Genomic DNA, 26,191 nt, shown 5'->3' on the forward strand with positions numbered 1-26,191 from the left:
TCCCTTTCTCTCTCTCTTTCTCTCTCTCTCTCTCTTTCTCTGTCTGTCTTTCTCCCTTACCTTCTGTCTCAAAATCAATTCTAAGGCAGAAGGTTGGCAATGACGGGCAATCAGGGTTAAGTGACTTGCCCAAGTCACACATAGAACTCAGATCCCCCTAACTCCAGGACTGGTACTCTACCTAGCTGTCCCACCCCCTTTTTAGCACAATTTTCATAATGTTAGGATACTGCTTTTGGCAGAAAAGAATTGAAAACCCTGCCCCTATTAATGTTTGCTTTTTCTAATATAAATTTGCCCTTTATTCCTTCCAAATGGATTTTCCTTGCATCTTCAAAATGTAGATTAGGCTCACCATGGCAATAGCATCTTCCTGACATTGATACAGTTATACTGTTGATTAGCATAGGGAAAATGTCTGAGTCATAGCTGGAAGAACAGGGAAGAGTGTGTCCTTGAATCACTGCTTTTTGGGGAGGAGGGGGTTGGTGAATTCTCTATTTTCAATTCCTCTAAGACAAGAGCAGCAAGAGCTAGGCAACTGAGATTAAGTGATTTGCTCAGGGTCACATAGTTGGGGGAAGTATCTGAGATCAGATTTGTTGTGTGTGTTTTTTTTAACATGTCAATATAATTATTTTCTGATATTTTATGATCCATTTTCTCTCTCTCCCTCTTATCTCTTCCTGCTCCCCAAGAGGTCAATGTGAGCTGAGACTAGACTTGAATTCAGGTTCTTACACTCCAGGTCTAGCTTTCTATCAACTTGCTACTTACTAGACAAGGTTCTTAACCTGGCACCTCTGAATTTTTTTTTAATTGCTAACTCACTATTATCAGGCTTCCTTTGTAATTAATTCTATTTATGTTATGTTATGTTATGTTATGTTATGTTATGTTATGTTATGTTATGTTATGTTATGTTATGTTATATAGAAATATCCCAAGAACAGTCTATAGGTTTCACGAGATTGCTAGAAGGGTCTATGGGACAAAATAGGTTCAAAACCTCTGGATAGGGAGCAGCTAGGTAGCACAGTGAATTGACCCCAAAGATAAAACGATAACCAACAATGTAACACACAGGAGGGAGTTTATTAAACCAACTGCAGCTTGGGCTTGGCACTCTAAAAATAGCCTGACCGCCAATTCCGGGGTTTGCAGGTCTTTTATACTGGAGTGGTAGGGGGAGTGCACAAGAATTCCTGGGATGGAGGGAGTGAACAAGAACTTGACAGGAACTCCTGGGGTTGGGATCCTTATCAGTTCCTAACACATTCCAGGGTGTGGTTCTTTATTAACTTTCCTGCAGGGGCTCTAGGGGTAAGGGGGTCAGAGGTAGGGAATAGGAGCTGGTTCTTCAATAGAGCACCAGGCTTGGCCTAGGTTCAAATCTAGCCTCAGACATTTTCTAGCTGTGTGACCTTAGACAAGGCACTTAACCCTGATTTCCTAGCCCTCACTGTTCTTCTGATTTTAGAATTGATACTAAGACAGAAGGTAAAGGTTTAAAAAATTAAACAAACAGAACCCTGTGGGCTAGAAGAGACTTTTGACCTGATCTGAAGAAGTGATCTCTTAGGAAGAACTCTGCCAGGGGCTACTCTTTGTTAACTTAGTACCAAAAGTGAGGAAATCAAGTTGTAACTGGATGTCCAAAATATGTTCTGTTTACTTATGCTGATGATGCCGACCTACCACAAGCTCTCCTCCTTGGGTCTAGCTAGCCTGGTACTTTATATTTCTTCTCCTAATCACAGTCAAACTACTAGAAAAAAAAGTAGGGGCATGGCTCATAAAACTTTAACCTCTGCAATAATCATTTCAGTTATGTCTGATCTCTGCAGTTTTCTATTTTTTTCCATTTTGTGGATAAAGCTATGGCCTTATGGCTCTTAGAATTTTGTAACTCCAAGTGTTCTACTTCCTCATACATACTTACATTTATATCTTGTAATATTAATAAATAAGGACTTAATAGGATCATATAAGGTAGCTAAATAGAACCAGACCTGGAGTCAGGAAGACCTGATTTCTAATATGTCTCAGATACTTCCTACCTGGGTGACCCTGGGCAAGTCACTTTAATCCAATTGGTCCAAAATCCTCATCTGTAAAATGAACTGGAGAAGGAAATGGCAAACCAGTCCCAGTGACTTTGCTGAGAGGACCTCAAACAGGATCATGAAAAGTTGAGCAAGATTGAAACACTGAACAACATATCAGAAGTTAATTCCTCCTCACTTATGGCATGGGATTAGCATTTTACATATAGAATCTCAAGGTGGGGATAGAGGGAAGCAGGACAGGAATGCTTCTAGAAAGCCCTTGATTGTTCCCTTGAGAAAATAATCCAAAGCCATTTTCTTGACACCAATCAGATATTTGGAATGCATACTATAAGTGTGAACTGTCCTTTTTTGTATGTTTTTTTTTGCTTTCATCTCTAAAAATAGCTGGTCTACCCTTCCATATAAACAGCAGAACAGAACAGAAGAGGTACCTTTTCTTTCTCTGGCCCGTTTTTTTCTTTTTTAATAAATAGTTATAAATTAATATAAGGTCTCCAGAGAATTTTATAAATTTATATATATTTATAATATAAATAATTAAATATAAATAGTTATAAATTAATATAAGGTCTCCAGAGAATTTTAATCATAACACCTTCAAACCCCTCAGGGTGCCTGAGAACACGATTAAAACATATTTTATATAAATAATTTTGTACATACATATTCCTTCTTTGATCTCTCTGATATACAGGGCTAGCAAGGATGTATGCAGTTCAGTGATTGATGGAGTAGGGGTGGGGGGGTTGGGGGAGAGGTGCTCATTGCTTTCTAGAATGGCTGAACCATTCAATGTTCCATCAACAATGCTTTAGAGTGCCATGGCCCCCATGGCTCCTCCAACAGTTATGATTTTCTTTTTTTGGTCACCTTTGCCCATATGATGTATGTGAAGCAGAACCTCCAAATTGTTTTAACTTGGATTTCTCTAATTATTAGTAATTCCAAGCTTTAAATATATTTATATAAATATATTAAATATTTAACAAATATATATTGTGTACATATGCATATTTAATAAATATTTATTTTATATATCAATACATGTATATTTTATATATAAATAAATGTGTATACCTGTTAATAGTTTGCATTTCTTCCTTCAAAAACTGTCTCCTCATATCCTTTTACTGTTTACCCACTGAGAAATTATTCGTCATCATACATTTGAATCAGTTCCTTATATATCCTAGATATGAGATTTCATCAGAAAATTTATTGCAAAGATATTTTCTCAGTTACCATTTTCTTCAACTGGATTAGTTTGTTTGTGTCAAGCACTTTAAATTTAATGTAATCAGAATTATTCAGTTAGCTTGTCTTAATCTCTTTCTCTTTTTTAGTCATGAACTTTCTCCCTTTCCATAGATTTAAAATGTAGTTCTTCCTTGTTCCTTTAATTGATTTTTTCTGTTGCTTTTTATCTATTGGGAATTTATCTTGGAATGCAGGGTGAGATGTTGGCCTATACCTAACTTCTGTCGGACTTTTTTCCAGTTTCCTCAGCAGTTTTTCTTGAATAGTGAGTCATTTGCCCAGGAATTGATTTCTATGGCTTTATCAAACCCTATGCATCTGTTTTCATTTGGTTCTGTATGTTGTGTATCTAATCAATTGCACTGATGGAACTCTATTTTTTAACCAGCACTACGAAATTTTGATGATTACTACATTGTGGTATAATTTGAGATTAGGAACCATTACACCTTCCTCCTACTTTTTTCTCCATTGTTTCTCTTTGGATTCTTCCCTTTTTGATTTTTCAGATGAAATGATGAATTCCACTACTGTTTTTTTCAAGCTCTATAAAGTATCCTCTTGGTAGTTGGACTGAAATGACACAAAATAGATAACAGTTTAAGTGGCATCATCATTATAATAAAATATTTGCATGGTCTAACCACAATAACCACAAGCAATTCATTTCTCTACAAATATTTAGATTGTCTTTATTTCTGTCAATAGTGTTTTATGGTTGTATTCATAGAGTTCCTATATGTGTCTTGGTAAAATATTTTTATATCCTATAGTTATTTTAAATGGAATTTCTCTATTTCTTTCTGTCAAATATTGTTGGTAATATCTAGAAATGCTGATTATTTATGTGGACATATTTTAACATCTTGCAACAGTACTGAAATTGTTTCAATTCATCCTAATGATGTGTTGGTGAACCTATGGCACAAATGGTGAAGTGTGCCAGAGGGGGATGTTTCCCTCCCCCTCTCCACATGTGCCTGAGGACATTTCTCAAGTTAACTGCCCCTCTGCCCTGCAGCCCAGTGGGAATCCTTCCTCCCTCCCTTGTCTGGGGTGAGGCAGAGGGCTCACTTGTGGTTTGGGTACTCAGTCTCTAAAAGGTTTGCCATTACTGATAGACTATTATGCACAAAAAGTGAAAGTTTTGCTTCTTATTTTTCCTTTGATTTCTTTTCCTTATCATATTATAATAGCTAACATTCCCAGAACTATATCAAACAATAGTGGTGATAATGGACATCCTTGCTTTTTTGTTGTTGTTTAGTTGTTTTAAGTCATGTCCAACTCTTCATGGCCCCTTTTGAGGTTTTCTTGGCAAAGATATTGGAATGGTTTGCTATTGCCTTTTCCTCATTTTTTTAAAGGAGAGAACTGAGGACAATAGGGTTAAGTGACTTATCCAAGGGCATGTAGCTAGTATCTGAGACTGCATTTGAACTTAGGTCTTTATGAATCCAGTCCTAGTACTCTATCCCCTGTGCCATCTAACTTCTCCACCCTTGCTTTTACCCTTGATCTTATTGGAAAAGCCTCTAGACTTTCTCCCTTACATAAAATGTTGTTTCAGATAGAGATTATTTATATGCCATTGAGTAAAAGTCCACTTATTCTTATGGTTTCTAGTGTTGGTGTTTTTTTTTTTTTGACAAAAACAGGTGTTAGATTATTTCCAAAGGCTTTTTCTAGCACTTCTTCACATAATCATTTAATATATTTATAATTTATATTTAACATAACTCTTTTAAGGGTTGCACACTATGATTTTTAAAATCTCCATCTTGCTTGGTCTAGCACCCAAAATTGTGCACACCCACACTACACAGGCATGTGCTAGTCAATGACAGATCAGAAATAACTAACTGCCCACCTGGTCTGTCCTAAGCCAAGCTTGAGCCATCATTGGCACTTGTGAGGCAGAGGAAGTGATGTAGAGAGCAGCCTCTGGAGTTCGCTCACTTCCTAGGGACAGAGCTAGGCACCAGTTGGTGCTAGGAACTTGAGCAGAGAGAAGGCGTGCAGACAGCTTTCCTTCAGATTGGTCATGTGAGTCAAGGACTGATTCTCCTTTCTACCTTGGCCTTCAGGCTAAACTCCCTCTGGCTCTGCCAGAAGGTTGAGTTAACCTTTTTCCTTTCCCCCCTCTTTTCTTCTCTCCCTCTCCTTCTCTCTTACTCCCTTTGTAATTAAACCACCATAAACTCCATTCTGACTTGAGTGTTTCATTTTAGGAATTTCATAAGTAAATCCTTGGCGACCATAAATTAATATTATATCAATCTTCAAAAGTGATTTCACTATAACAGTTTGGCAGATCACAAAGGTTTATTGAGTTCCCTCAATACATTTCCTGAATTTTATTGCCTTTTACCCTACTTCCTCCTCACTCAGTCAGTCCTTTTTACCAGCTAACTCGACTTAAAGACACAGCTTCCAGAACAGGTGAGTATAAAACACTTTTTCTCTCTTCTCTTTTCTCCTTAATTTAAATTGGGGTCAGCAGGTTTTTTCTTTTCCTCCTCCCTTTAATTTTAAGGGAGCAGCTAGGTGGCTCAGTGGATTGAGAGCCAGGCTTACAGATGGAAGATCCTAGGTTCAGATCTGACCTCAGATACTTCCCAGCTGTGTGACTCTGATAGCTAGATAGGTAGCTAAATCTAATCAACTGACCCTTGTGGGTTAGCAGTGAGGAAACTCTGGAGATCCGAGCCCTTGCTTCGCAACAAAAACAGCTGAGTACAGCTAGCGAGCCAACTTAAAGCCCACTTCCCTGTTTCCCGGCCTTTCTAGTCTTAAAAATTTAAGTGGGTTTTGCTCAAGGAGAATAGCACATGGTCCTAGCAGTTTTAGCCTGAGGGCTAAAGAAAGATTGCTGGGGACCCTCCCATATACACTTTAAAAAGAAGGAGTTTTAGCTCTACCCTTTGTTTACAGCCTTTTCACTTGTAATCAGCCCCTTTTCATACAGCCTCTGCCTCCAGGCATAGTGTTTTGTCTGGTTTCCTCTTTACTTGTGACCCCTCCCAGACCTTTAAAAAAAGCCTAGCCCAAGATAAAAGATAGGAGAATTTACAACAGAATAGGCCCTTGGCAGTAGGAAGTAAAGAGAGCCACCTACTGACAAGAGGGAAAAGTTACAGGCAACTTAGTAATTGACTTAAAAAAGAATGTGTATGCAGCCTGTACATGATTTACTTAAGAATTGGTTTATAAATTCAATAACCAGGTATATGGGATTCCTAGTAGGTGTTCCTATAGGATGGCTTGTCTCAGAGACCATAAGTCTATATGTGATCCTTGCACTCCTCTTCCTTGGGACTGTAAGTGTTGGAATTGTAATAACATACCTAATTTCCTCTAAGAGAACCCTGGAAAATACCTTACATGAGATAAGGACACACATAGGATTACCTCAGCCTCCCCCTCAAGACCATGTTTCCAAACTGAAATAAGCGCTTGTTCCTTTTATTAATCAACGATTTATGGAACAAGATGAGCTTATGGAAGAAAGATGGGGGAGAGATCAAAGCTTTTCTGCAAAACATTAAAAGAGACTTAAGGGCATCCCACAATAGGAGTGATTTATCTCTCCATTCTCCATCATTATCAGATTCCCCGCCCCCCCACCCTGCCCAAAACAATTTGGCTCCTAGTTCTCAAATAGCAGCCCCCTTGGACCAACCAATTCCTCCCCCTCCTGACCAACCAGTTCCTCTCCCCCCCATGCCTCCTGCCCTGTCCCTGCTGCCCATCCCGCCCCTTTAGTGCCGGCCCCTCCCCCAGCCCGTGCCTCCTACCCTGTCCCCTCAGCCCTGCCCCCTGTTCCTGTCCCATATCCCGCCCCCACTGACCCACCCACAGTTCCTGCTGCCCATCCTGCCCCTTTAGTGCCGACCCATGCCTCCTACCCTGTTCCCTCAGCCCCTCCCCCTGCTCCCGTGGCCCCCCTACCCCTTGTTCCTGCTGCCCCCTGTCCCCCCCTCAGCCCCAGTCCCTCACACCCATGCCTTTTATGTTTCCCCTTCAGCCCTCCCCCACCCATGCTCCCATCCCCAACCCCCTTGCCCTGACACCCAACCATCCTAACCCTTTCCCTTCTCTTACCTACCCCATTGAAAATGGAGCAAGAAGCTTAGAAACAGTAACACCAGATAATTTGGACAGAAGTTTATTTCCATTGAGGGAAGTACCCACTTTTAATAAAGAGGGGAACTTGGTGTCTGTAAGACACTATACACCTTTTAAACCTGACGATTTAGAAAAATTCAAGCACAATGTTCCATCATTTGAGGCAGAATCAATATTAATTAGAGAATATATTCAGAAACTTTGACCCTTCTTGGTTGGATGTGGAAAATTTGTTAGATACATTTCTGACAAAGAGAGAAAAAAATAATGTCATCTCTCTAGCTAATCAGAAAAGAGGTAAAGGAGCACACCACTGGCCAACTGTAGATCCACACTGGAACCTCAATGTTGCACAATATCTCACAAAACTAGTCCTGGTCAGAGAAGCATTATTAAGAGCCATGAGAGATTGCTCTGATAGACCTGAAACATGGGGAAAATTTGAACTTTCCCGACAGGAAATTATTGATGTAGGAAATACATATATGGACCAGAGAAAAGGACATTAAACATATACGCAGACAATTCCTTAAGAATTGTTGTTCAGTAGTAAAAGACTACTTCATCACTACTAGTCACAGAATTTGTCACTGAGTGGTCAGCTTCGCTGCCCTCTAATATTAGCGCTCAAGGGGCAGAACTCACAGCTCTGAAACACTCCTGTATAATTGCCAAGGATAAAAAGGCAACAGTTTATATGGATTCTAGATATGCTTTTGGCATTTGTCACTCAGTTGGGATGCTATGGCTCCAGAGAGGATTTTTAACCTCAACTGGAAAATCCATAGCTAATGCAGAAATTATTAATGAAGTTCTTTCTGCTCTACAGCTGCCTGAAGCCCTAACTGTAGTTCATTGCTCTGCCCATACAGGTGGCACTGACCCTGTCTCTAGGGGAAATGACCGAGAGGATGCTGCTGCAAAGCTAGCAGCCATAGAAGGGCCTGAATTAATTTTAACATTAACAACCATTGATGACTTAAATTCATCACTTTCCTATAATGAAAAGGAAGTAGAAAAATGGAAACAAAAATTCAAAGCAAAACAGATCAATGGAGTATGGGTGTCATCTGAAGGAAAACCCCTGCTCCCTAGAAGTTTCTATCACCAAATTTGCCAATCTGTACATAATAATGGCCACTTTGGTACCCAGGGCATTGTGGACTCTGTTAAGAGAGTATGGATAGCCCCTGGTATAACTACTATAGCCTCTAAAGTGTGTTCATCCTGCTCTACCTGCCAGGCATATAACCAACATGCCTTTTGTGGAAAAGCCTTTGGTGGGCGACCTCTGGCTTACACACTTTTTGAGCACCTGAAGATAGATTTCATAACGATGCCAAAGGCTGGACAATATAAATTTTGTCTGGTCATAGTAGACCAACTAACCAGATGGCTGGAAGCATTTCCCACAGCCCAAGCCACAACAGCTTTTGTTGCATAGGTGCTTTTAAAAGAAATTATTCCTCTCTTTGGCCTGCCAGCATGTATTGATTCCAATAGGGGAAGTCATTTTACTGAATCTGTTCTAAATCAGATATATTCTTGCTTGGGGATAACTCCAAAATTCCATGTTCCATATCATCCCCAGAGTTCAGGCCAGGTTGAAAGGATGAATAAAGAACTTAAAACTATGATTGGCAAATTATGCACTGAGACCCATTTAAAATAGCCTGAAATTCTCCCTCTGGCCTTATTTTATCTTAGAAGCAGGCCTAGAGGAGACGTACATATTTCACCATTTGAAATGTTTTTTGGACATCCACCTCTACAGGCTAAGCCTTTCTCCCCGGCTTATACATCGCTATTAGGGGGAGATATTACTATTGCTTCCTACATACAGGAATTACAGCACGAACTGCATGAGCTACATGAATCCAGAGCTGCAGTACAAGCTGGACCACTAGACTTCTCACTTCATGACCCAGGAGACAATGTGTATATAAAGAACTTCCAGTGTACGGGAGCAACTCAGCCTTCCTGGGAAGGACCATTCCAAATATTGTTAACTACTCCAACATCTATAAAGGTTGGGGAAAAGGACTCTTGGATTCATTGCTCACATGTAAAGAGAGCATCTTCTATTGAGACTGATTGACTGTATCCTATATATGCATTGGAGATAACTACCCATTGACAAGTGGAACTGTTTTATTTTGTTTTTAACACATTGAATTCCTGAATTTGTTTTTCCCCCTTTTATCTTTTTCCTTATTTTATTATTTTTTTATTAAAATATTTATTTTTCCCTTTTCTCATTTCTATGTACTCAAGGTACATACAATCAATATTAATTTTATTCCACAATAATATTAGTTTAAATATATACTTGCTATATTATTAATACATACCCACACAGCTTTAGACTACAGGAACCTGCCATTTATTGATAATTGTTATGGGACTGTGATTAATGTTTCTGTCTGATTCTAGGAACCGGATCAAAAAAGGAGCACAGAGATAACCTGGATAATGCCCAAAACTTTCCCTATGCATGATTTTTCTTATTACTCTAATGATGTATAAAATTTTTGAGAGTTATACATTACATTTTCCCAACATATTAATATATATATATATATATATATAATTTGATATAAATGCAGTCCTCATAGAAGAGAGTTTGAATAAAAGAAAAAGATAATATTTTTCTACTTTTCCCTTTCCTTCATATATACCTTTTCATGTTTCTCTTGCTCTTTGTGTTTGGATGTCAAACTTTCCACAGAGCTCTGGTCTTTTCTTTACAAACACTTGGAAATCTTGTATTTTGTTGAATGCCCATACTTTCTTTTGGAAGTATATAATCAATTTTGATGGATAGCTGCTTCTTGGTTTCAGACCTAGCTCTCTTGCCTTTCTGAATATCATGTTCCATGCCTTACTGTCATTCAAAGTGGAAATTGCTAGATTCTGTGTGACCCTGATTGGTGTTCCTTTATATCTAAATTGTCTTTTTCTGGCTTCTTGTAAGATTTTTTTCTTTGGCTTGGAAGTTTTGGAATTTGGCAATTACATTCCTGGGAGTTGTCTTTTGAGGATTTAGTGTAGAGGGTGTTCTGTGAACTCTTTCAATGCATATTTGTCCCCTTGTTCTAGAATCTCTGGGAAGTTTTCTTTGATGATATCATGTATTATGATAACAAGATTACTGTTTATTTTTGGCTTTTCTGGTAGACCAGTGATTCTCAGATTGTCTCACCTTCCTCTGTTTTCCATGTCTGGCACCTTGTCAGTGAGATATTTTATGTTATCTTCTAAGTCTTTAGTCTTTTCACTTTGCTTTATTAATTCTTGCTCTTTTGCAAGATCATTGTCTTCCAGTTGCCTGATTCTGACCTTTAAAGACTGGTTTTCCTTACCTGTTTTTTGAGGCTTCGAGCTGTTTCTGCATTTGCATATTTTGGTCCCTCAGATTGCTGAATTCCTTTTGCATTGTTTCCCATTTTTCCTGCTAGAAAGCTTCCATCTTTTTGATAATTTCCGATTTAAATTCTTCAAGATCTTGTGGAGAATTTCCATTTCTTATGGAAGGTTTTGGAGCATTTTTTGTGTTCCCTCTTTTATCTCCTCTGTATTTTGCATTTTTGCTCCATAAAATGTGTCCAAAGTCACCCTGTTCTTCTTGTTTTTCTTGGTGTTTGGAGGCTGTTGCACCTCTGCACTGTTTGCCATCTCTATGGTTTTTCCTCCCCTTTCCAGTCAGAAATCTGAGTGAGGAGGGCTGGCTCTCAGTGTATGCTTCTGATGATCCGAGGTTTTAGCCCCAGGCAAATTGTCCATTCTCCGCAGCTGAGCTGTCTTCCTGGGGAAGCCCAGGGTCTGCCCTCCCCTGTCTGCCGGTGTTTGGGGCATTACTGCTCTCAGTTTTCTCCAGCTGCTTCTCCACTGCCTTACTTCCATGCTCTGAGCATGGCACAGAGTTGTCTGCAAGGTACCCCAGTGCCTTTGCCCACCCTGAGATTCCTGTCCTTTCGGGAGACCCTGCACTCTAGGGTGGGAGGGGTCCTGGGCTCCCTGAGCTCTGAGGGCTTCTGATGGGATTATGTTCAACTGGGTTGGTCTGGATGTGCCCTGAGGCAAAAACCTCCGGTGACACTCTGATGGAAGGACCCAGCCATGGGGCTAGAGTCTTCCCCCCATCTCTCACTGGCTGTTTCCCTGCTGTCTGTGTTGGATGGCCCGAGCTTGTCCCAGGTTGCTTTCAAGGTGCACCCTTCAGAACAGCACCTTTGCCCGCCCTGAGGTTCCTGTCCTTTCAGAAGGCCCTGCACTGTAAGGGGGGAAGGGTCCTGGCCTCCCTGAGCTCTGAGGACTCCTGATGAGATTAGGTTCAACTGGGTTGGTCTGAATGTGCCCTGAGGCAAAAACCTCTGGCAAGACTCTGATGGAAAGACCCAGCCTCGGGGCTACAGGCTCCCCCCCCCCATCTGTCTCTGGCTGCTTCCTTGTCTTCAGTGTTGGACATCCCGAGCCTGGCCCAGGTTGCTTTCAAGGTGCAAACTTCAGAATAGCACCTTTGCTGGCCCTGAGTTTCCTGCTGCTGCTGGGGGCTTAGAGCTTTGGGTTGGGGGGAAGGGGTCCTGGGACCTTCCTTCTGCCTTCCCCTTAGACCTGAGTGTTCTAGGATTCTGGCTTTTGGGGGGTGTACCTTTTGATTTGAGTCCAGAAGGAGGGTTCCCTGGCTCTGTCCTGTTGTTAAGTTTGAATTTTAGTCCCCTAGGAGCATTCAGTTTGTGATCAGTAAGGAAGGGTTTTCAGAGGTCTGAACTTTTGATGCTTCTAAGCCACCATCTTGACTGGAAGTCTCCCCAAATATTGTTAACTACTCCAACATCTATAATGATTGGAGAGAAGGACTCTTGGATTCATTGTTCACATGTGAAGAAAGCATCTTCCTTTGAGACTGATTGACTGCATCCTATCACATGCATTGAGGATAATAATCCATAGAAAAGTGGATACTGTTTTCAGGAACACGTTGAATTCCTGACCCCCCCCCCTTATTTTTATTATTGCTTTCCTTTTGTTTTGATTAGAATATTTTATTTTTACCCTTATTTTTTCTCATTTCTTGTACTAAAGGTACATACAGTTAATATTATTTTTTCTGCAGTAAAATAAATTTAATATATATCTATATACTTGCTATAATATCAATGCATACCCACAACGCTTTAAACTGTGGGAACCTGCCATTTTTTAATAAAATGCTATGGGACTGTGATTAATGTTTGTGTCTGATTCCAAGAAATGGAATAAAACAAGGACTTAACCTGAATAGTGCCAAAAAGAGCACACAGTTAAAAAAAAACAACAAGTGTGAGACTCGAGGTTGCAACACTTGACATATGTTAAGTTATAGGACTTCCCTACACTCTTTGTGAAGTAGTCAGACAAGTACCAAAGTTTAACTATCATCCTGGCTCCCCATATCCCTGAGAATGACAAAAAAATAAGACCAGGGAATGACACTTCCCTATCAAAATAAAATTCTAGTTCCTTTTCTTCTTATAGTATGGCAACTTCCTGTAGTCTTGGTTGCAAATGGGTAAGTGAAATATTACTACATTCTGACCTACATACTTGTGGGATAGAAACTATTTTAAATTGGACATATACAAGGGCCTATTAGAAATTTATTAAACCCAAATAAGGGCCTATTTTGATTTTTTCTTCCCTTACATTTTTTTCCTTTCCTTATGTTTTTTGTTGTTTTTCTCTTCTTTTGATAATTGACTCATACAACCCCAAAACTCAACATTGCATCCTGAGCTGAACTGGATGTTTTTTAACACCCACTTAAGGGGGAATTGTATTTTAATAAAAATCCAAGATTTTGAATTTTTGTTTGAGAAATATCTTCAAGGAAGAAGCTTGCTAACTCCTAAACCCAGAGAATGAACTGTTGCAGAAAGATGCCATAAGGGACTTCCGGGTAAATATGGCTGCAATCTAGACGTGAATCACTTCCTCTCCCAGGCACCAAACGAAATAGACTACCTCAAAAGAGCATAAAAATCATCTTTGGAAACATGGAGGGACTCTCCAGTAACCCACAGAAACAAAGTTATGTGGGGTTTGAACATTGCCACACTATAAGGAGGAAAAGCTTGAACAAAAACGCGAACTGAGCCACCCTTCCCCCCCTCACTTCCCCCACAGAACCAGAGTAGAGGATCAGAGCGCTCACCAAGGACAGCAAGTGAGTGAGGAACGTCTCTGTCTGGGGGGTCACACCAGGGTCCTTGGGATCTAAAGACTGCTAGGGAACAACCTCTCAGGGTGGTTTCATGGGAGAACCCTGCACACTGCAGAGTGCGCAGACCTTGGGGCCCCTGCAAACTGCAAACAGGGTGGAGTCTTGAGAACCTGTAAAAACTGCCTAAGGTCGAAGCATAACCCTTTGCTGTTGTGAATGGGGGGCACGCCAGGCTCCCTGGAAACTGACAGGGAATACCAGAGATCCATCCCTCAGAGTGGTTTTACAGGAGATTCCTGTGCACCAGTGAGAAGAGACCACAGAGCACGGGGGCGGGCACGCTGAGCATGGGAGCGGGGCACGCAAACAAACCGTGGAGGCTGGGAAGAACTAGTCTGAGGCAACCTAAATCCACAGAAAACCCACCCATATCACCCAGACCTCGGACCAAAAAGGAAAGGGAGGAAAAAAACCACCAAAGGGATGGCTCACATGGCCCAAAATCAAACCTCCACGAAGAAAGGGGAAAAAAAGTGACTATTGAAAACTTTTATGGTGGGAATACCCAAGGAAAAGAAGAAAAAGAGAATGAAATTCAAACAAAATCAAAACATGCCCCCCCAAAATGGAAATTATCCACAAGCTCTGCAAGAACTCAAATTGGAGCTTATCCAAAAGATGGAAACCTTCTGGCAAGAAAAATGGGAAAAAAAAACAGAAAGAGGTCAGCAGCCTGACAGACAAGACCTCACAATTGGAGAAAGAGCTGGAAGCATCTAACAGAAGGGCAAACCAAGCTGAAAAGCAAAACCAGTCCCTAAAGACCAGAATTAAGCAACTGGAAGACAGTGAGCTTGCAAATCAGCAAGAATTAATAAAGCAAAGCCAAAAAATTAATGAATTAGAAGAAAACATAAACTATCTCACTGACAAGGTGACAGACCAGGAAAACAGAGGAAGGAGAGATAACTTGAGAATCATTGGTCTGCCCAAAAAACCAGAGATAAACAAAAACTCGATGCCGTACTACAGGAAATTATAGATGAGAATTGCCCCAATGTTCTCGAGCAAGGGGGCAAAATAGAAATAGAAAGGGTTCATAGAACACCCTCTATACTAAATCCCCAAAAGACAGCCCCCACGAATGTAATTGGCAAATTCAAGAGCTTCCAAGCTAAGGAGAAAATCTTACAAGAAGCCAAGAAGAGGAGCTTCAGATATAGAGGGGCCCCCATAAGGATCACACATGACTTAGCAGCAAACACGCTAAGAGACCACAAAGCATGGAACATGATATTTAGAAAGGCAAGAGAGCTGGGTCTCCAACCAAGAATCAACTACCCATCAAAACTTACTATATACTTCCAGGGGGAAAGTATGGGCATTCAACAAAATACAAGATTTCCAAGTATTTGTTAAGAAAAGACCAGAACTTAGTGGAAAATTCGACATCCAATCGCAGAGAGCAAGAGAAACATGAAAAGGTAAATATGAAAGAAAGGGAAAAGGAGAAAAATCTTATCTTTTTCTTTAAGTCAAACTCTCTTCTATAAGGACTACATTTATATCAAATTATATATATTAATATGTGGGGAAAATGTTTTGTGTAACTCTCAAAAATTGTATGCATCATAAGAGTAGTTAGAAGAATCACACATAGGGAAAGATTGGGACATCAAGAAGATTTGGTGAAAGGGGGGAAAAGAAAGAAAAAGAGATGGGGGAATCATTGAGGATACTAATGTTTACTTCAAGAAATAGGGTGGGGACTAAATAGAATAATCTTTCCCACACAAAGATACACATGGGAAGGGGAGAGGAAGAATTCTCAAATGAGAAGGAGAGGAAGAGAGTGCGAAACCTTACTCTCAGTGAAATCAACTCTGAGAGGGAAGAACATCTAGATCCATTGGGATCCTGAATTCTCTCTTATCCAACGGGGCAAGAGAGAAGGGAAAATTAAGGAGGGGGAATGGGGATCGAGTATAAAAAGGGAGGGAAGGAGAGGAGGGAGGGGAAGAGAACAAAAAAAAGGAGGGGCCAGAAAGGGAAGCATATCAAGGGAGGGGACTAGGGGTACTGATTTAAAGTAAATCACTAGCTTAAAAGGTTATAGCTAAAGTGATGCAGAGCAAAAGGAGCAGAACCAAGAGACTATCATATACAGAGACTAACACACCGTGGTACAATTGAACGTAATGGACTTCTCTATTAGTGTCAATACAATTTCCCTGAACAATCTGCAGAGATCTATGAGAAAAAAACACTATCCACGAGCAGAGGATAAACTGTGGGAGTAAAAACACTGAGGAAAAGCAACTGCTTGACTACAGGGGTTGAGGGGACATGTCTGAGGAGAGACTCTAAATGAACACTCTAATGCAAATATCCACAACACGGAAATTGGTTCGAATCAAGAACACATGTGCTACCCAGTTGAATCTCACGTCGGCTATGGGATAGGTGGGGGGAGGGGGGAGAAAAGAAAATGATCTTTGTCTCCAATGAATAATGCTCGGAAATGACCAAATAAAATAATGTTTAAAAAAAAAAAAAGAAAGATGCCAGAAAACCTATACTACATCCTAGAAGATCAAGAATGAACTTTGGGTGTGGTTGGGTTGAACTGAAGTTTGACTGAACATTTATTGTAAATGTATACTTTTATGCCAAAGGGAACTGCCCCTAATTTGGCTTTTTGTCAATGCGCCTAGCAAAACATTGGTTTTGCTTTCTTTTCTATTCCTCCCTAACTATTGTAATTTCCTCTTATAAATTGAATATTGTATACATCTGTAGTTAAGTACTTTAGGACTACAAGATGATTATGTTAAATGATCAATAGGGAGACTAGTCTCCCAATGATCATCGGGGGGGATTGTGAACTTTAAAAACTACTCCACCCTACTTAGACTGTACTTTAGGGGAAGATAAAGTTGTAATCTCCTGATTGAATAATGAAGGTACTTAGTTCTCACTTTAAGCTAAGTCTATTTTTAGATCTAATACAAAAAGGTGTTAAATAACTATAAAGGTTAAATTAATCACAAAAAGGTCAAGTAACTCACAAAAGGTGAACTTAACAAAGAAGTGTTAAATAACTCTAAAGATATAATCAAATTAAAGAAGGTGAGAACTAAAAGTATGGGCAGTCCTGGAGAAAAAGCCTTTAATGTGATTGGTAGATGTGAAAATTTAGAGGAGGAGACACAAGGATGAAAGGCCAATATATATGAGATTTTTCATCCCTCAAGGACACACTCTCTCTCTTTCCCTGATTGGCGGTGGAGAGTTAGCTGAGAGCTGAGTGCTGAGCCTTTTGGCATCTTAGTGTGGCTACAAGGTATTGTCCGGTTTGGTGGTGTGTTTCTGGCTGAATTTTCCTTCTTTCCTTCCCAACTTTTTCCTCTCAGAAGCATCTAATCTTCTTCAGAGATCTAGAGGTGGGGAGTTTAAAACTCCCCCTGGCATAGGCCAGGTAGGAGAAATCCTATATCCTCCATCCTCTTTCTCCTTAAATTCCTTCCCTCTATATTAATTAAATTATCATAAATTTCCAGACTGACTTGGGAATTTTATTTGGTGACCTTTAAATCTAGATTTAAAGTCACAACCCTAAAATTATCTGATAATTTTTGATAATTGTTTTTTGATATTTTAGGATTCAGATTTTCTCCTTCCTTACCCCACTTCCCCAAGGCAGTAAATAGTCTGATATAGGACTTTCATGCAATACATATTTCCATATTATTTATGCCTTAACAGAAGATACATGTCACACATGTGATAAAAAAAAACTCATGAAGGAAATAAAGAGGAAGATGGTATGCTTTGATCTGGAAGCAGACCCAATAGTTCCTTCTTTGGCTGTGTATAGCATTTTTCATTATGGGTCCCTTGTGGATATCTTGGGAACTTGGTTGGTTGATAATAGCTTAGTCCTTCACAGTTGATCATTGTATAATATGTCTGTTATTGTATACATTGTTCTACTGGTTCTGCTCTCTTCACTTTGCATTACTTTATACAAGTCCTTACAGGTTTTTCTGAACTCATCCTCGTCATCATTTCTTATGTCTGCCATATCACTTATAGTGGCTTGCCAAACTCCAAATCCAAATTACTTTCTCCATCTATACATTTTGTCCCTGAGGAGGTGCTATTGGGAGAAATCATGAAACTTTATTGAATGAGTCTAAACTAATTCTAGCTCATCTCAACCTAGGCTGTCACTATAAGAAGGTCCTTGAGAAAACCAAGCTGACTCCTTTTGTGAGTCTAATGACTCCATCATTGTAGACATTTTATGCAGCTGTTAGAAGTTAGTATCATTTTCCTGAGTTAAGTTTAGTTTTCCTATAAGTTATATGATTTGGGGGTAATAATTTTTTATTGTACCACTAACTGTTTTGTGGGATGCAGGTGGATGAAACCAGTCAGAGTTCTCAAACTCTGAATGTCCCTAAATCTTAAAACAGTAACTTTGCTATAAAAACCTTTGTAAATCTCTCTTTAGAGTCCTTATACCTACTGAGGGGGGCTATGGAACTGATTTGATCTGCAATCACATGCCTTGCTGATAAATCATATAGCTCAGACTTTGTTTCCTCAGTTTTTATAAAACTACTAGTGTATTGCTCCTTTCTGGTTAATTCCTTATTCCTCACCATAGTGGCTATTTCATATATTTTCTTTTTACTTCAAGACTTCCACACCACTACCACCCCCTACTATTTCTTCTGAAGAGCTCTTTTATTGAGGCCATTCACCAATCTCTCTTCACGGACCATTGAGCTTGTCTTCTCAAGAAGGCTTCCCCTACAATCATACCCACTCTCTAACCTTCAATCTCTCTCTAGTCATTGACTCATTCTCTGCCATCTACAGACATATTCAAGAATCCCTTTTTTAAAAAAGCCCTTATATACTTGCCAGTTTTCAATATATATCTTGCTCCCCTTCTCTGCCAAACTTCTTTTAAAAGTCATCTGTGCTTTGTGATATGAGATTTATTTCAATGGTAAACAATAAAGATCAGAGCTGTTAATCTTCTTCCTTCCTCCCTTCTTCTCTCCCTTCCTCCCTTCTTCCTCCCTTCAGCCTCCCTTCCCTCCCCCTTGCTGTTGATCTTCTATTAGTCTCTTAAATCAATTCAGGGTGAATTTATGATATCTCAAATAAAATACTCTTTCTCTTCTCTAAATTAAGTAAGGGGGTTATTTGAAAAGAAGGAAATACAAGAAATGGAGGGAAAGAGGGTTTGGGATTTCCCTAATACTAGAATGGGTCTAAGGTTGAAGGATGGTGGGATATAGTTCAATTTGGGAAAATGGGCTGATAGGTTTGGAAGTTCAGTCACTATATCACAACAGAGCAAATCAGAGAGAGCTGGACTTTGTCCTTCTTTCTTCTGCCTTCCAAGCCAAGAGACCACCTTCAGGCTTCAGACTTCAAGGCTAAAGACAGGAGACCTCAGACTTCCTTTGGTCTCCCAAGCAAAGACATAACAGACTTCAGTTGGTCTCCTCCCCCGCTTCTCCGGATCACATTCCAGACAGAATGCTCTCATTTGAATGACAGGTCATTAGTGCCAACTATTCCTGCCTTGTTGCAAGCTTTTCTAATTTCTCTTTTCCACAGTTTCTACTTCTTTTCCTCTCTCTTCTGCAATCTGGCTTCTGATCTCATCCTCTAATTAAAATTGCTTTCTTCAAAATTACCAGAGATTTCTTAATTGCCAAATCTAATAGCTAGTTCTTGTCCTTCTTGACATTTCTAGCATTTGACAATACTGAACGCCTTTTTCTTGTAGATACTCCTCTCTAGGTCTTCATGACAATGTTCTATACAAGTAATCTTCTCCATGTATTACACGATTCCTTCTTACCCCACATATCCAATCAGTTGGCAAATCTTGTTATTTCTAATTTCACAGCATATCTCTTATACACATCACCTTTTCTTCTTCACCCTAGTTCAGGCCATTGTCAACACTTGCTCAGACTATTACAATAGATTTCTAGCTTGATTCACTGCCTCTTTCCACTCTAGTCTATCATTCATTTAACTATTACATGGTCCTATGGGCTGATCCTCAATCACAAAGCTCCTTATCCTGCCTCTGTGCCTCTCCCCATGTCTGGAATGGTCTCTTTTCTCATACATCTGCCTTTTAGTTTTCCTGGCTTCCCTTCCCTAGCTCAAATCCCATACTATGCAGAAGGTTTTTCCCTCTAGCTGCTAGTACTTTTCCCTATGAGATAGCTTTTCATCTATTCTCTAGATATCTAGGTAGGCATTTAGTTATCTACATGTTGTATTTTCCATTAGGCTATAAGCTCCTTGAGGTCAGTGACTAGTGTGAAGATTAAATTTAACTCTCCCCTGACTTGTGAAAATGAAAATAATTCTCTCCCCTGATTGTGAAGATTAAATTGTAAACCCTGCCTATTTTTAGACTTAATCACCAAAAGTGTAAACACCCTACTTAAAAGTTGAGTAGGAAGATCTGCCCATTTTTATATTTAATCACCAAAGGTGTAAATACCCCCATTCACATTTGAGTGGGGGAGGTCTGTGACCGACATGTGTGATAGTGGGTGATGAATCAGAATCGACTGACTACCTCCTGGGCAGTCCTAAAGCAGGGCTTCAACTGTGATGGGTAAACGTAGAATTAGGGGAAGGCACAGGAAGTGATGCAAGAGAAAGTGTCTTTAAAAGGGAGCAACAACTTCCTGAGTGCAGTTCTACTAGCAGTTCTTCATTCTTTGAAGTGGAGATTGCTGAAGAATATGCTGACTGGACCTGAGATCCTGTTTCCTGGTGAGGTTGTTCTAAAATCTCTTCCTTAAGCTGACTCTTAACTGCTGGATTTTCTGAGAACACTAGCCTCAGGAGAGACTTAGCTCTTGAGAGAGATTTATCCAGGTCCTCAGCTTTGCCGAGGCCTAAGTACTGACTCCCCTGCTGGCAGTAAATTACTTAGTGTAGTGCTTAAGCTAGATATCTTACCCTATCCTCTCTCTGATTTTCTTACCTCACTCTACATTTTTTAAATAAATTGTAAATAAATCTCTTTGGAATAAATTAAATTCCTGGTGACCACACTCTTAAATAATCCAGTCCAACCCTTTAAAAAATAGCCCTTGTTTCCCCCTTACACCAGTTTTTGCTCTTTGTATTCCTCGCAGTTGGTACAATGCTTGGCCTATAGTAAAAATGCTTAATAAATATTGTTGAAAATGGTCAAAGGGTATAAACAAGCCATTTTCAAATGGAGAAATAAAAGCTATTAATAATTGTATGAAAAAATGTTCTAAATTACTCTTGATTAGAGAAATGCAAATTGGAATTTCACTGGGGTACCACCTCACACTTATCATTTTGGCCAGTATGATAGACAGTAAAGGAAATGATAAATGTTGAAGGTAATGTGGCAAAATTGGGACATTAATGTATTGTTGGTGGAGTTATGAATTGATCCAACCATTCTGGAGGGAAATTTGGAACTATATCCAAAGGGCTATAAAACTGCATATCCTTTGATCCTGCAATACCACTACTAGGTCTATATCCCAAAGAGATCCTAAAAAAAGAGGAAAGGACCTACTTGTTAAAAAATATTTATAAAAGAACTATGGGAAAAGAAACACAGAAGAAAAACAACTGCTTGATCACATGGGTCAATGGGACTATGACTGGGAAAGCAGACTTTAAAAGATCACCTTAGTGCAAATATTAATAATAAGGAAATGGGTCTTGACCAATGGCACGTGTTAAACCAGTGGAACTGTGTGTCAGATACGAGAGAGGGATGAAGGAGGAGAGGGAAGGAACATGAGTCTTGTAACCATGGAAAATTATTCTAAATCATCTAAATAAAATTTAAAAAATAAAAAATCTTTATAGCAGTTCTTTTTTTGGTGGTAAAGAATTGGAAATTGAGGGAATGTCTATCAATTGAGGAAAGACCTAATAAACTGTGGTGCATGTTGATGATGAAATATTATTAAGACATGATTTCAGAAAAATCTGGAAAGGGTCAGGTGGGTGGCTCAGTGGATGGAGAGCCAGGCCCAGAGACAGGAGGTCCTGGGTTCAAATTTGGAATCAGATACTTCCTAGCTGTGTAACCCTGGGCAAATCATTTAACCCTCATTGCCTAGCCCTTATTTTTCTTCTGCCTTGGAACCAATACATAGTAATAATTCTAAAATGGAAGGTAGTGGTTCAAAAAAAAAAAAAGAAAAAGCTGGAAAGATCTGCATGAACTGATGCAAGGCAAAATAAGAACTGGGAGAACATTGTTACACATAAACAGCAATGATCAACAGTGGAAACTTGGCTACTATCAGCAATGCAATGATCTGGGATAATCTTCAAAGACTTGTAATGGAGAATGATCTATGCACCTCCAGAAAAAGAACTGTTAGACTCAGGTGGATGCAGATCAAAGCATACTGTCCTTCACATCAGTGTATTTGCAGTTTTATTTTGGGGTTTTGGTTTTCTACGAGTGTGCTCTTAAACAGTGACCATTATGGAAGTGTGCTTTGCATGTTAACAAAAATAAATAAATAAATAGGGGGCAGCTGGGAAGCTCAGTGGATTGAGAGCCAGGCCTAGAGATGGGAGGTCCTGGGTTCAAATTTGGCCCCAGACACTTCCCAGCTGTGTGACCCTGGGCAAGTCACTTAACCCCCCCTTACCACTCTCTGCCTTGGAACCAATACACAGTATTGATTTCAAGATGAAAGGTAAGGGTTTTAAATAAATAAATAAACGAACAAATAGATATTGTTGACTGACTGACATGTTGGAATCCCATAAGCTACCCTATGTTCAAGGTAGTCTTTGAGTACACCTGGAAATCCAGTGGGCACAGTTAGTTTAAAACAAAGATATTTAATTAAGTAGCAAGGGAAAGAGATTTGTGATATGGCATTATGCCTGTATATACAGGGTATACTTTCTACAAAATTACATGCCATTTACTGGGAGAGTGAGGATGTCTACGGATTATGCATGAGTGGTCACATGTTGGAGACACATAGAGAGGGACAAGTCCTACTTCTAATGCTATATAGTACCCCAATGTCCTTTGGTGATATCATCAAACTGTTCTCACTAGGCCTGCTCCTTCTTGGGAATAATATCTCTGATGGGTGCAGTTGTCCAGTGGGTCTCATGTAGTCTCTGCTGGTGCTTTGCAGATATCAGGGTTTCTCTAGTCTACTGAAATTTGTTTTCTCTTACTATCTTCTGATACCATGTCTTCAGATCTAGACAAATGATCTTAGCTTCATTTCCTTAGAGTATAATTCCTAGAGTTTGTTCCAGATAAAGGATAGGCTCTTTTTGTCATATGTATCAGATATAGTTAACAACAAACCAGGCACAGTGTTTTTGTCTGAGCAGAGATCAAAACCTTCCATTAGAGGACTAGGCAGGATGGTTGATTAGGAAGAAACAGCACCATTAAGGTCCCCTGGAAATTGAGGATCCCAGATGTACTTCAGACCAAGTAGTGATCAGAAATCTAAGGAGAAACAGAGTAGGTCATTTTTCCAGCACAAGATCACACATTTGATCCATTAGCAAGTGGGCCAGGATCACAGAGCTAAACCTTGAGGGCAGAACAGCCACTGTAATGAGAACTAGAACTCAGATTCTAGGAACATGGGGTCCAGTATGGTCACTTAAACCTATGAGGAAGGTTGTCAGAGCAATTTTAAATGACACCCAGGAAGTTACCAAACTGTCTATACCCTTTGATCCATTAATTCTTTGATACCAACAATAGTTCTACACTCCAAAGAGACCAGAGAATGAGGAAAAGGACCAATAAGTACAAACATTTATATCAGCTCTTTTTATGGGAATCAAAAATTGGAAACTAAGAGAGTGTCCTCCCATTGGGGAAAGGCTAAACAAATTATGTCATGTGAATGGAATATAATATTGTTGTGCCATAAGAAATGATGAAATGGACAGTTTCAGAGAGGAACTGGAAGATTCCTTTGAAGTGATGCAATGTGATGTAATTAGAACCAGGAAAATAATTTATACAATGATAACACTATTGAGAAAAACTTTTAAAAGACTTTAAAAGATCTATGATCAGCACAATGATAAATTATGAGTCCAAAATAATGAATGAGACATTCCACTACCAAAAAGGTAATGAACTGAAAATTCAGGAAAAAAATACATTTATGGACATAGGTAATGTGGAAATTTCTTTTCCTTGACTCTGTAGAGACGTAGTGAGGGATTTGGTTTTTGTTTTCTTAATTTCCTGAATGGAGAATGTGGGAAAATCAAATTAACTTTAAAAAATCTGTTACCTAAAAATTTTTTAAATTATATATATATATATATATAAGGTGAAACTCATAAAAAAAGAAAAGAAACAACTGACCAAGGAGAGATCATTTAAAAATCATTGGACTATCTGAAAGCAATGACTAAAAAGAGCCGGCATATCATATTTTTTATTTTTATTTTTTCCAATTACATGTAATGACAAATTTCCACACAAGTTTTCCTAAGTCATATGATCAAAATTATCTCCCTTCCTCTGGCTCCTTCCCCCTCCCAGTGCTGATGTACAATTCAATCTGGATTATACTTGTATTGTCATGCAAAACAGATTTCCATATTGTTCATTTTGGTGAGTAGTCTTATAAAACCAAAACCCCAAAATACAAACCCAAATAAACAATAGAAAAATCATATGCTTTTATCTTTATACTGATTCCAACAGTTCCCTCAGAATTATCTTGGATCATTATATTTGTATATCATATTTTGAGAATGAAAACTGCCCAGATATATTAGAAAAAGAATGTAAAGTGAAGATAGAATCTATTGATAACTTCCTGAAGAAACTCCAAAATGAAAACTCCCAGAAATTTCAAAGCTAAAATCTGGAGCTTCTAAGTTAAAAGAAAATACTGCAAATATCCAAGAAGCAAGAGTTCTCATACCAAGAAATCATAGCCAGTACCACACAAGATTTAGCAACTACAACTTAGAAGTAGAAAACGTGGAAGAAAACAGTTATATTTGATGCACTGTTGGTGTAGCTGTGAATTGGTATAAGCCATTTTGGAAAATATTGTGAAACTATTACATGAAAGTTACTCTTGGAGAATAGACCTAGTAAGAGTATACTCGAGAGATACCATTACTAGGTCTATACACCAAAGAGATCAAAGAAAAAGTTCTTATATGTACAAAATTATTTATAGCAAACCTTTTTGTAGTGATAAAAAGCCTTAAGTTAGGGGTGTGACTATTAATTGAAGAATGGCTGAACAAATTATGGTATATAAATGTAAAGAAATACTATATTATGGCAGTAATATATAGTAAAAAAAATTAAGAAAGTGATGCTTTTAGAAAAACCTTAGGGAGACTGAATTAGCACAGAGTGAAATGAACAGAATCATGAGAACAATAACATCAAAATTGTAAAAATGAACTATTTTGAAAAACATAAGAATAAGACATCATCATAATGAACCTTTCAGAAGATCAATGATGAAGAATGTCACCTCCTGAAAGAATTGATGGACTAATATGCAGAGGGAAATACACCTTTTTTAGTCATGACCAACTTAGGAACTTGTTTTGCTTCTTTAAGCTTTTTTGTTACAAAGGTTTTCTTTTTTCTTTTTCCTTCTGGAAAGTGGAAGATAGGAGAAATAATAAATGCTTGATAATTTTTTAAATTAATTTAAAGATTTCTTAAGAGAGAATGATCTAACTTAGGATCCCAGTAATCATACACACTCTTCAAATCCTCTCTGGCTTAACTTCAAATTAAATGAGTCAGAACAGAAGGTAGGCTAAGGGAAACACAATGTTCTCCACCCACTTAACACAAATTCCTGTTTTTATTATGCATATCTGTCAAGAATAAAGCTTGAACACTTTGTCCCTGTATTTTAGCCAGGAAAAGCTTCCATCCTTGTATGCATATATAAAGATATCAAAAATGTATATAAAGTAGATATTTAAAAGATAATATTGGTGGAAGAAATACTAGTAACTAGGGGGATCCAAAAAGGTTTTATATAGAAGGAAATTTGGCTTGAGCTGAGTTTTGAAGAAAAGTGGGGATCTAAGAAGGTTGAAGATGAAACTCCACTCTAAAACAGAGACCACAAATGCACTCCCTCTATTCCCCTTCTCCACCAGCAGGCAACTTAGGTCTCAAATATCTTGAGGACTACTCTAATTTAGTTATGAAATACAGGATTAACACCAGATACCTGGTCATTTCTCATTGCCTTTTCCACAATCCTTGTTATAGTCATATCATGTTCCCAAGTAGTTCAGCGCAGGATCAGAAAGGGAAAGGAGGAGTCAGGAAGGTGCTGAAATGAACTAAAGAGAGAAGGTAGGATCTGAATTGGCTGAGGGCAGGTAATAGAGGGGGTCAAAGAACAAAGGAGACAAATTCTATCTACTACCACATGGCAACATGGCTGTTGGTTGTTACTAGGCAACCTCTCCCTTCCTG

General features: G+C 38.9%; 1 long non-coding RNA gene across 1 annotated transcript; it reads right to left on the reverse strand.

The window, feature by feature from the left end:
• Window positions 1-3,083: 3,083 nt before the first annotated feature.
• On the reverse strand, window positions 3,084-26,179 carry LOC103095967 (uncharacterized). Its single transcript, XR_462325.2, has 2 exons — window positions 25,941-26,179; window positions 3,084-3,902 (listed from the first exon to the last, which is right to left on the reverse strand). It is a non-coding gene; the product is annotated as an uncharacterized LOC103095967 (long non-coding RNA).
• Window positions 26,180-26,191: the final 12 nt, after the last annotated feature.

Source organism: Monodelphis domestica, chromosome 2 (assembly GCF_027887165.1).
Source record: "Monodelphis domestica isolate mMonDom1 chromosome 2, mMonDom1.pri, whole genome shotgun sequence".
Lineage (NCBI taxonomy): Eukaryota > Metazoa > Chordata > Mammalia > Didelphimorphia > Didelphidae > Monodelphis > Monodelphis domestica.